This window comes from Somniosus microcephalus, unplaced genomic scaffold (assembly GCF_052327205.1).
Source record: "Somniosus microcephalus isolate GS21.2 unplaced genomic scaffold, FLI_Smic_1.0 scaffold1358, whole genome shotgun sequence".
Taxonomy (NCBI): domain Eukaryota; kingdom Metazoa; phylum Chordata; class Chondrichthyes; order Squaliformes; family Somniosidae; genus Somniosus; species Somniosus microcephalus.
The window spans coordinates 7501-20000 of NW_028226545.1; positions in this window are offsets into that span (position 1 = coordinate 7501).

Genomic DNA, 12500 nt, shown 5'->3' on the forward strand with positions numbered 1-12500 from the left:
ATCGTTAAATGCACATGTCAATTCGGCGGGAGCAACTCACTTTCCCAGGCCGGGAAGCAACACCCGAGGCCCGCAAAAGGCGGCCGAATATTTTCTCATCGGACTTCCATATTTTGGGGGTTGGATTCTCTCCCGCATTCCAGCCCCCTGGCCACGGGTCGCTCATTCACTTTCAGCCCGGGCCTTGCCAATTTGGTTAATCAGTTAGCCATGCACCAGACTCGGCCTCGCCTTTTTCATTTATGGTTAATGATGTGCCCAGGCTGGGACTTAGTCTCTCCAGCAGCCAAAACTTTTCACTGGTTAATGAGGTGCCCAGCCCGGCACTTAGTCTCTCTCCCCAGCAAGCTTACTTGGTCGGCCGACATTTGGATCCATTTTCGGGGCTTAATCGGGTCGAATACGGTCCCTTACGCAAGGGGAGCCGAAGCCCCGGCCTCTGCCAGGCGTCAGGCTGCCGTTTTTTAAGCCCGACCAAAAACCCGAAAATTGGTTAAAAATGGAAATAAATTTCCACCCAAAAAGGGTTAAAAGTCGGTTGGACGGCAGCCCTGGTCGGTCTCTGCAGACCTGGAGGCCCTAGACAGTAATCTGGAAAACAGACAAAGTCTCGAGAAACCACCTCCTACCATTCTCCAGGTACCCCGCCAATCCCCCCTGCCAGAAATGACAAGTGTCAAATCAGCGGGACGGATTTGACTTTTGTGACCGACCGCTGGAACTTTTTTCGGCTACAGGCAGTCAAATTTTTCTCCTTCCGGACTTCCAGTACAACTTTGAACGGCCATATCTCCGCACTCCCGCGTCGGAGCCAAGCCGTTTTTACACCGTTAGACGCGGCTTCCCGTGCCCGTTCGAATGCCGCCCTGCTCGGCGGAAAAGGAGAATTTTTTTATTTTTCGGCCGATTTCGGGAAAAAAAATTCCCGCTCTGAACTCGGATTTTTCGGCTTTAATCGTTTCGTATACGGTCCCTTACGCAAGGGAGCCGAAGCCCCGGCCTCTGCCGGGCGTCAGGCTGCCGTTTTTAAGCCCGACCAAAAACCCGAAAATTGGTTAAAAATGGAAATAAATTTCCACCCAAAAAGGGTTAAAAGTCGGTTGGACGGCAGCCCGGGTCGGTCTCTGCAGACCTGGAGGCCCTAGACAGTAATCTGGAAAACAGATAAAGTCTCGAAAAACCACCTCCTACCATTCTCCAGGTACCCCGCCAATCCCCCCTGCCAGAAATGACAAGTGTCAAATCAGCGGGACGGATTTGACTTTTGTGACCGACCGCTGGAACTTTTTTCGGCTACAGGCAGTCAAATTTTTCTCCTTCCGGACTTCCAGTACAACTTTGAACGGCCATATCTCCGCACTCCCGCGTCGGAGCCAAGCCGTTTTTACACCGTTAGACGCGGCCTCCCGTGCCCGTTCGAATGCCACCCTGCTCGGCGGAAAAGGAGACATTTTTTTTTTTCCGGCCGTTTTCGGGAAAAAATTTTCCCGCTCTGAACTCCGATTTTACGCCTTTAATCGATTCGGAGACGGTCGCTTACGCAAGGGAGGCGAAGCCCGGGCCTCTGCCGGGCGTCAGCCTGCCGTATGTAAGCCCGTCCGAAGCATGAGTTCCCACTTTTGGTTATCCAGTTGTCAATTTTAAAATTTCAGTTAATCAGTTGCCTGCTTGGTTAATCATTTGTCGCTCTGACATTTGGTTAACCAGTTGTCGATGTTCGAAATTCAGTTAATGAGTTGCCTCTTTGAAATTTCAGTTAATGAGTTGGCCCTTTGGTTACTCATTTGTCCCTGTGTCTTTTGGTTAACCAGTTGTCGATGTTCGAAATTCAGTTAATGAGTTGCCTCCTTGGTTACTCATTTGTCGCTCTGGCTTTTGGTTAACCAGTTGTCGATGGTCAAAATTACAGTTAATGAGTTGCCTCTTTGAAATTTCAGTTAATGAGTTGGCCCTTTGGTTACTCATTTGTCCCTGTGTCTTTTGGTTAACCAGTTGTCGATGTTCGAAATTCAGTTAATGAGTTGCCTCCTTGGTTAATCATTTGTCGCTCTGACTCTTGGTTAACCAGTTGTCGATGTTCAAAATTTCAGTTAATGAGCTGCTCTTATGTTCTATGATTTCCTACCTTGACAACTCATTAACCAGTGTTTCAAACAATGCACCAGGCCATTTGACGACCCCAACTCGGTTCCACAAGCGGGAAAGCAGCACCCCAAGGCCCGGTAAGGGGGCCGAATACATTCCCATCGTGAATTCCGTCACAAATGTGAATGACAAGTTTTCAGTTAATCAGTTGCCTGCTTGGTTACTCATTTGTCGCTCTGACATTTGGTTAACCAGTTGTCGATGTTCAAATTTCAGTTAATGAGTAGCCTCTTTGAAATTTCAGTTAATGAGTTGGCCCTTTGGTTACTCATTTGTCCCTGTGTCTTTTGGTTACCCAGTTGTCGATGTTCGAAATTCAGTTAATGAGTTGCCTCCTTGGTTAATCATTTGTCGCTCTGACTCTTGGTTAACCAGTTGTCGATGTTCGAAATTCAGTTAATGAGTTGCCTCCTTGGTTAATCATTTGTCGCTCTGGCTTTTGGTTAACCAGTTGTCGATGTTCAAAATTTCAGTTAATGAGCTGCTCTTATGTTCTATGATTTCCTACCTTGACAACTCATTAACCAGTGTTTCAAACAATGCACCAGGCCATTTGACGACCCCAACTCGGTTCCACAAGCGGGAAAGCAGCACCCCAAGGCCCGGTAAGGGGGCCGAATACATTCCCATCGTGAATTCCGTCCCAAATGTGAATGACAAGTTTTCAGTTAATCAGTTGCCTGCTTGGTTACTCATTTGTCGCTCTGACATTTGGTTAACCAGTTGTCGATGTTCAAAATTTCAGTTAATGAGTTGCCTCTTTGAAATTTCAGTTAATGAGTTGGCCCTTTGGTTACTCATTTGTCCCTGTGTCTTTTGGTTACCCAGTTGTCGATGTTCGAAATTCAGTTAATGAGTTGCCTCCTTGGTTACTCATTTGTCGCTCTGACTCTTGGTTAACCAGTTGTCGATGTTCGAAATTCAGTTAATGAGTTGCCTCCTTGGTTAATCATTTGTCGCTCTGGCTTTTGGTTAACCAGTTGTCGATGTTCAAAATTTCAGTTAATGAGTTGCCTCTTTGAAATTTCAGTTAATGAGTTGGCCCTTTGGTTACTCATTTGTCCCTGTGTCTTTTGGTTAACCAGTTGTCGATGTTCGAAATTCAGTTAATGAGTTGCCTCCTTGGTTAATCATTTGTCGCTCTGGCTTTTGGTTAACCAGTTGTCGATGTTCAAAATTTCAGTTAATGAGTTGCCTCTTTGAAATTTCAGTTAATGAGTTGGCCCTTTGGTTACTCATTTGTCCCTGTGTCTTTTGGTTCACCAGTTGTCGATGTTCGAAATTCAGTTAATGAGTTGCCTCCTTGGTTAATCATTTGTCGCTCTGGCTTTTGGTTAGCCAGTTGTCGATGTTCAAAATTTCAGTTAATGAGCTGCTCTTATGTTCTATGATTTCCTACCTTGACAACTCATTAACCAGTGTTTCAAACAATGCACCAGGCCATTTGACGACCCCAACTCGGTTCCACAAGCGGGAAAGCAGCACCCCAAGGCCCGGTAAGGGGGCCGAATACATTCCCATCGTGAATTCCGTCCCAAATGTGAATGACAAGTTTTCAGTTAATCAGTTGCCTGCTTGGTTACTCATTTGTCGCTCTGACATTTGGTTAACCAGTTGTCGATGTTCAAAATTTCAGTTAATGAGTTGCCTCTTTGAAATTTCAGTTAATGAGTTGGCCCTTTGGTTACTCATTTGTCCCTGTGTCTTTTGGTTACCCAGTTGTCGATGTTCGAAATTCAGTTAATGAGTTGCCTCCTTGGTTAATCATTTGTCGCTCTGACTCTTGGTTAACCAGTTGTCGATGTTCGAAATTCAGTTAATGAGTTGCCTCCTTGGTTAATCATTTGTCGCTCTGGCTTTTGGTTAACCAGTTGTCGATGTTCAAAATTTCAGTTAATGAGTTGCCTCTTTGAAATTTCAGTTAATGAGTTGGCCCTTTGGTTACTCATTTGTCCCTGTGTCTTTTGGTTAACCAGTTGTCGATGTTCGAAATTCAGTTAATGAGTTGCCTCCTTGGTTAATCATTTGTCGCTCTGGCTTTTGGTTAACCAGTTGTCGATGTTCAAAATTTCAGTTAATGAGTTGCCTCTTTGAAATTTCAGTTAATGAGTTGGCCCTTTGGTTACTCATTTGTCCCTGTGTCTTTTGGTTAACCAGTTGTCGATGTTCGAAATTCAGTTAATGAGTTGCCTCCTTGGTTAATCATTTGTCGCTCTGGCTTTTGGTTAACCAGTTGTCGATGTTCAAAATTTCAGTTAATGAGCTGCTCTTATGTTCTATGATTTCCGACCTTGACAACTCATTAACCAGTGTTTCAAACAATGCACCAGGCCATTTGACGACCCCAACTCGGTTCCACAAGCGGGAAAGCAGCACCCCAAGGCCCGGTAAGGGGGCCGAATACATTCCCATCGTGAATTCCGTCCCAAATGTGAATGACAAGTTTTCAGTTAATCAGTTGCCTGCTTGGTTACTCATTTGTCGCTCTGACATTTGGTTAACCAGTTGTCGATGTTCAAATTTCAGTTAATGAGTAGCCTCTTTGAAATTTCAGTTAATGAGTTGGCCCTTTGGTTACTCATTTGTCCCTGTGTCTTTTGGTTACCCAGTTGTCGATGTTCGAAATTCAGTTAATGAGTTGCCTCCTTGGTTAATCATTTGTCGCTCTGACTCTTGGTTAACCAGTTGTCGATGTTCGAAATTCAGTTAATGAGTTGCCTCCTTGGTTAATCATTTGTCGCTCTGGCTTTTGGTTAACCAGTTGTCGATGTTCAAAATTTCAGTTAATGAGCTGCTCTTATGTTCTATGATTTCCTACCTTGACAACTCATTAACCAGTGTTTCAAACAATGCACCAGGCCATTTGACGACCCCAACTCGGTTCCACAAGCGGGAAAGCAGCACCCCAAGGCCCGGTAAGGGGGCCGAATACATTCCCATCGTGAATTCCGTCCCAAATGTGAATGACAAGTTTTCAGTTAATCAGTTGCCTGCTTGGTTACTCATTTGTCGCTCTGACATTTGGTTAACCAGTTGTCGATGTTCAAAATTTCAGTTAATGAGTTGCCTCTTTGAAATTTCAGTTAATGAGTTGGCCCTTTGGTTACTCATTTGTCCCTGTGTCTTTTGGTTACCCAGTTGTCGATGTTCGAAATTCAGTTAATGAGTTGCCTCCTTGGTTACTCATTTGTCGCTCTGACTCTTGGTTAACCAGTTGTCGATGTTCGAAATTCAGTTAATGAGTTGCCTCCTTGGTTAATCATTTGTCGCTCTGGCTTTTGGTTAACCAGTTGTCGATGTTCAAAATTTCAGTTAATGAGTTGCCTCTTTGAAATTTCAGTTAATGAGTTGGCCCTTTGGTTACTCATTTGTCCCTGTGTCTTTTGGTTAACCAGTTGTCGATGTTCGAAATTCAGTTAATGAGTTGCCTCCTTGGTTAATCATTTGTCGCTCTGGCTTTTGGTTAACCAGTTGTCGATGTTCAAAATTTCAGTTAATGAGTTGCCTCTTTGAAATTTCAGTTAATGAGTTGGCCCTTTGGTTACTCATTTGTCCCTGTGTCTTTTGGTTCACCAGTTGTCGATGTTCGAAATTCAGTTAATGAGTTGCCTCCTTGGTTAATCATTTGTCGCTCTGGCTTTTGGTTAGCCAGTTGTCGATGTTCAAAATTTCAGTTAATGAGCTGCTCTTATGTTCTATGATTTCCTACCTTGACAACTCATTAACCAGTGTTTCAAACAATGCACCAGGCCATTTGACGACCCCAACTCGGTTCCACAAGCGGGAAAGCAGCACCCCAAGGCCCGGTAAGGGGGCCGAATACATTCCCATCGTGAATTCCGTCCCAAATGTGAATGACAAGTTTTCAGTTAATCAGTTGCCTGCTTGGTTACTCATTTGTCGCTCTGACATTTGGTTAACCAGTTGTCGATGTTCAAAATTTCAGTTAATGAGTTGCCTCTTTGAAATTTCAGTTAATGAGTTGGCCCTTTGGTTACTCATTTGTCCCTGTGTCTTTTGGTTACCCAGTTGTCGATGTTCGAAATTCAGTTAATGAGTTGCCTCCTTGGTTAATCATTTGTCGCTCTGACTCTTGGTTAACCAGTTGTCGATGTTCGAAATTCAGTTAATGAGTTGCCTCCTTGGTTAATCATTTGTCGCTCTGGCTTTTGGTTAACCAGTTGTCGATGTTCAAAATTTCAGTTATTGAGTTGCCTCTTTGAAATTTCAGTTAATGAGTTGGCCCTTTGGTTACTCATTTGTCCCTGTGTCTTTTGGTTAACCAGTTGTCGATGTTCGAAATTCAGTTAATGAGTTGCCTCCTTGGTTAATCATTTGTCGCTCTGGCTTTTGGTTAACCAGTTGTCGATGTTCAAAATTTCAGTTAATGAGTTGCCTCTTTGAAATTTCAGTTAATGAGTTGGCCCTTTGGTTACTCATTTGTCCCTGTGTCTTTTGGTTAACCAGTTGTCGATGTTCGAAATTCAGTTACTAAGTTGCCTCCTTGGTTAATCATTTGTCGCTCTGGCTTTTGGTTAACCAGTTGTCGATGTTCAAAATTTCAGTTAATGAGCTGCTCTTATGTTCTATGATTTCCGACCTTGACAACTCATTAACCAGTGTTTCAAACAATGCACCAGGCCATTTGACGACCCCAACTCGGTTCCACAAGCGGGAAAGCAGCACCCCAAGGCCCGGTAAGGGGGCCGAATACATTCCCATCGTGAATTCCGTCCCAAATGTGAATGACAAGTTTTCAGTTAATCAGTTGCCTGCTTGGTTACTCATTTGTCGCTCTGACATTTGGTTAACCAGTTGTCGATGTTCAAATTTCAGTTAATGAGTAGCCTCTTTGAAATTTCAGTTAATGAGTTGGCCCTTTGGTTACTCATTTGTCCCTGTGTCTTTTGGTTACCCAGTTGTCGATGTTCGAAATTCAGTTAATGAGTTGCCTCCTTGGTTAATCATTTGTCGCCCTGACTCTTGGTTAACCAGTTGTCGATGTTCGAAATTCAGTTACTGAGTTGCCTCCTTGGTTAATCATTTGTCGCTCTGACATTTGGTTAACCAGTTGTCGATGTTCGAAATTCAGTTAATGAGTTGCCTCCTTGGTTAATCATTTGTCGCTCTGGCTTTTGGTTAACCAGTTGTCGATGTTCAAAATTTCAGTTAATGAGTTGCCTCTTTGAAATTTCAGTTAATGAGTTGGCCCTTTGGTTACTCATTTGTCCCTGTGTCTTTTGGTTATCCAGTTGTCGATGTTCGAAATTCAGTTAATGAGTTGCCTCCTTGGTTAATCATTTGTCGCTCTGGCTTTTGGTTAACCAGTTGTCGATGTTCAAAATTTCAGTTAATGAGCTGCTCTTATGTTCTATGATTTCCGACCTTGACAACTCATTAACCAGTGTTTCAAACAATGCACCAGGCCATTTGACGACCCCAACTCGGTTCCACAAGCGGGAAAGCAGCACCCCAAGGCCCGGTAAGGGGGCCGAATACATTCCCATCGTGAATTCCGTCCCAAATGTGAATGACAAGTTTTCAGTTAATCAGTTGCCTGCTTGGTTACTCATTTGTCGCTCTGACATTTGGTTATCCAGTTGTCGATGTTCAAAATTTCAGTTAATGAGTTGCCTCTTTGAAATTTCAGTTAATGAGTTGGCCCTTTGGTTACTCATTTGTCCCTGTGTCTTTTGGTTACCCAGTTGTCGATGTTCGAAATTCAGTTAATGAGTTGCCTCCTTGGTTAATCATTTGTCGCCCTGACTCTTGGTTAACCAGTTGTCGATGTTCGAAATTCAGTTATTGAGTTGCCTCCTTGGTTAATCATTTGTCGCTCTGACATTTGGTTAACCAGTTGTCGATGTTCGAAATTCAGTTAATGAGTTGCCTCCTTGGTTATTCATTTGTCGCTCTGGCTTTTGGTTAACCAGTTGTCGATGTTCAAAATTTCAGTTAATGAGTTGCCTCTTTGAAATTTCAGTTAATGAGTTGGCCCTTTGGTTACTCATTTGTCCCTGTGTCTTTTGGTTATCCAGTTGTCGATGTTCGAAATTCAGTTAATGAGTTGCCTCCTTGGTTAATCATTTGTCGCTCTGGCTTTTGGTTAACCAGTTGTCGATGTTCAAAATTTCAGTTAATGAGCTGCTCTTATGTTCTATGATTTCCGACCTTGACAACTCATTAACCAGTGTTTCAAACAATGCACCAGGCCATTTGACGACCCCAACTCGGTTCCACAAGCGGGAAAGCAGCACCCCAAGGCCCGGTAAGGGGGCCGAATACATTCCCATCGTGAATTCCGTCCCAAATGTGAATGACAAGTTTTCAGTTAATCAGTTGCCTGCTTGGTTACTCATTTGTCGCTCTGACATTTGGTTATCCAGTTGTCGATGTTCAAAATTTCAGTTAATGAGTTGCCTCTTTGAAATTTCAGTTAATGAGTTGGCCCTTTGGTTACTCATTTGTCCCTGTGTCTTTTGGTTACCCAGTTGTCGATGTTCGAAATTCAGTTAATGAGTTGCCTCCTTGGTTAATCATTTGTCGCCCTGACTCTTGGTTAACCAGTTGTCGATGTTCGAAATTCAGTTATTGAGTTGCCTCCTTGGTTAATCATTTGTCGCTCTGACATTTGGTTAACCAGTTGTCGATGTTCGAAATTCAGTTAATGAGTTGCCTCCTTGGTTATTCATTTGTCGCTCTGGCTTTTGGTTAACCAGTTGTCGATGTTCAAAATTTCAGTTAATGAGTTGCCTCTTTGAAATTTCAGTTAATGAGTTGGCCCTTTGGTTACTCATTTGTCCCTGTGTCTTTTGGTTAACCAGTTGTCGATGTTCGAAATTCAGTTAATGAGTTGCCTCCTTGGTTAATCATTTGTCGCTCTGACTCTTGGTTAACCAGTTGTCGATGTTCGAAATTCAGTTAATGAGTTGCCTCCTTGGTTAATCATTTGTCGCTCTGACTTTTGGTTATCCAGTTGTCGATGTTCGAAATTCAGTTAATGAGTTGCCTCCTTGGTTAATCATTTGTCGCTCTGGCTTTTGGTTAACCAGTTGTCGATGTTCAAAATTTCAGTTAATGAGCTGCTCTTATGTTCTATGATTTCCGACCTTGACAACTCATTAACCAGTGTTTCAAACAATGCACCAGGCCATTTGACGACCCCAACTCGGTTCCACAAGCGGGAAAGCAGCACCCCCAAGCCCCGGTAAGGCGGCCGAATACATTCCCATCCTGAATTCCGTCCCAAATGTGAATGACAAGTTTTCAGTTAATCATTTGCCACCTTGGTTCATCATTTGCCACTCTGACTTTTGGTTTCCCAGTTGTCAGTTTTCACATTTCAGTTACTGAGTTGACTTTGTCTTTCTCACTCTGTGTATCTCTATCTTCTCTCTGTCTCTCTCAGTGTATGCGAGTGTCTGTGTGTGTTCCACTGCCGCCCGGCCAACCGGGTCCAAAGGCCCGCCACGTTACACACGAAAAACCCCGGTCTCGCTTCGGAGCGACGGGCACCCGGCTTCTCGGTGTCGGACCGACTCCGTTCAGATACCGCTGGATGCCCCTTGCCCCTGGCTTGCTCTGGCAGCCGGCGCGTGCAGGCCGCCCCCTGCCCCGCCGTCTCAGTGGTCGGAAAGCGGTCTCCAGCCAACGGCTGTACCTCGGCCGCGGAAAGAGGCAGCTACACAAGCGAGGCACTGCTCTGTGCGGCCCCGCCACCCCGTTCAGCTGCCGTTGTCCCCGACCGGATCGGACTTTCCTTCCCGAAGTTATCCCCGATAAGCTGCCGCTGACCGACGGCCCGTCAGCCGCTGCGGGACGGCGACACTTTCCCGAACTCGCCCGGGGCCACTTCGGCAATATAGTGTGCGCCGGAGCCGGGGCTTTCCAACGAGCCATCCCCGAACGAAATCGGACACGGGAGTCGGGAGCGACAGGCGTTCGACTGGTGCCGGGCAACCGGGTCCAAACGCCCGCCTTGTTAAACACACGTACACCCCAGGCTCGATTCGGAGCGACGGGCACCCGGCTTCCCGGTGTCGGACCGACTCCGTTCAGATACCGTTGGATGCCCCTTGCCCCTGGCTTGCTCTGGCAGCCGGCGCGTGCAGGCCGCCCCCCGCCCCGCCGTCTCAGTGGTCGGAAAGTGGTCTCCAGCCAACGGCTGTACCTCGGCCGGGGAAAGGGGCAGCTACACAAGCCAGGCACTGGTCTGTGCGGGCCCGCCACCCCGTTCGGCTGCCGTTGATCCGGACCGGATCGGACTTTCCCTCCCGAAGTTATGCCCGATAAGCTGCCGCTCACCGGCGGCCCGTCAGCCGCTGCGGGATGGCGACACTTTGCCGAACTTGCCGGGGTCCAGGCCGATAATATAGTGTGCGCCAGCGCCGGGGCTTTCCAACGAGCCCTCCCTGACCGAAATCGGACACGGGAGTCCAGAGCGATAGGCGTTCGACTGCCGGCCGGCCAAACACAGGCAATCCCCCGCCGTTGCGGACCCGCTCCAGGACAACCGGGTCCAAACGCCCGCCTCGTTACACGCACGAAAACACCGGGCTCGATTCGGAGCGACGGGCACCCGGCTTCCCGGTGTCGGACCGACTCCGTTCCGGTACCCTTGGATGCCCCTTGCCCCTGGCTTGCTAGGACAGCCGGCGCGTCAAGGTGGGCCCCCGCGGCTCCGGCTCAGCAGTCGGAAAGCGGTCTCCAGCCAACGGCTGTACCTCGGCCGGGGAAAGGGGCAGCTACACAAGCCCGCTACTGGTCTGTGCGGCCCCGCCACCCCGTTCAGTGGCAGTTGACCCCGACCGGATCGGACTTTCCTTCCCGAAGTTATCCCCGATAAGCTGCCGCTGACCGACGGGGCGGCAGCCGGTACGGGTCGCCGACACTTTCCCGAATTTGCCGGGATCCAGTCCGATAATATAGTGTGCGCCAGCGCCGGGGCTTTCCAATGAGCCCTCCCTGACCGAAATCGGACACGGGAGTCCGGAGCCAAAGGCGTTCGACTGCCGGCCGGCCAAACTCAGGCAACCTCCCGCCGTTGCGGACCCGCTCCCGGACAACCGGGTCCAAACGCCCGCCCTGTTACACGCACGAAAACACCGGGCTCGATTCGGAGCGACGGGCACCCGGCTTCCCGGTGTCGGACCGACTCCGTTCCGGTACCACTGGATGCCCCTTGCCCCTGGCTTGCTAGGACAGCCGGCGCGTCAAGGTGGGCCCCCGCGGCTCCGGCCCAGCAGTCGGAAAGCGGTCTCCAGCCAACGGCTGTACCTCGGCCGGGCCAAGCGGCAGCTGCACAAGCCCGCTACTGGTCTGTGCGGCCCCCCCACCCCGTTCAGTAGCAGTTCACCCCAACCGGATCGGACTTTCCGTCCCGAAGTTATCCCCGATAAGCTGCCGCTGACCGACGGGGCGGCAGCCGCTACGGGACTGCGACACTTTCCCGAACTTGCCGGGGTCCAGGCCGATAATATAGTGTGCGCCAGCGCCGGGGCTTTCCAACGAGCCCTCCCTGACCGAAATCGGACACGGGAGTCCGGAGCCAAAGGCGTTCGACTGCCGGCCGGCCAAACACAGGCAACCTCCCGCCGTTGCGGACCCGCTCCCGGACAACCGGGTCCAAACGCCCGCCCTGTTACACGCACGAAAACACCGGGCTCGATTCGGAGCGACGGGCACCCGGCTTCCCGGTGTCGGACCGACTCCGTTCCGGTACCACTGGATGCCCCTTGCCCCTGGCTTGCTAGTACAGCCGGCGCGTCAAGGTGGGCCCCCGCGGCTCCGGCTCAGCAGTCGGAAAGCGGTCTCCAGCCAACGGCCGTACCTCGGCCGGGCCAAGCGGCAGCTGCACAAGCCCGCTACTGGTCTGTGCGGCCCCCCCACCCCGTTCAGTCGCAGTTCACCCCAACCGGATCGGACTTTCCGTCCCGAAGTTATCCCCGATAAGCTGCCGCTGACCGACGGGGCGGCAGCCGCTACGGGACTGCGACACTTTCCCGAACTTGCCGGGGTCCAGGCCGATAATATAGTGTGCGCCAGCGCCGGGGCTTTCCAACGAGCCCTCCCTGACCGAAATCGGACACGGGAGTCCGGAGCGAAAGGCGTTCGACTGCCGGCCGGCCAAACCCAGGCAATCTCCCGCCGTTGCGGACCCGCTCCCGGACAACCGGGTCCAAACGCCCGCCCTGTTACACGCACGAAAACCCCGGGCTCGATTCGGAGCGACGGGCACCCGACTTCCCGGTGTCGGACCGACTCCCTTCTGGTACCACTGGATGCCCCTTGCCCCTGGCTTGCTCGGACAGCCGGCGCGTCAAGGTGGGTCCCCGCGGCACCGGCTCAGCAGTCGG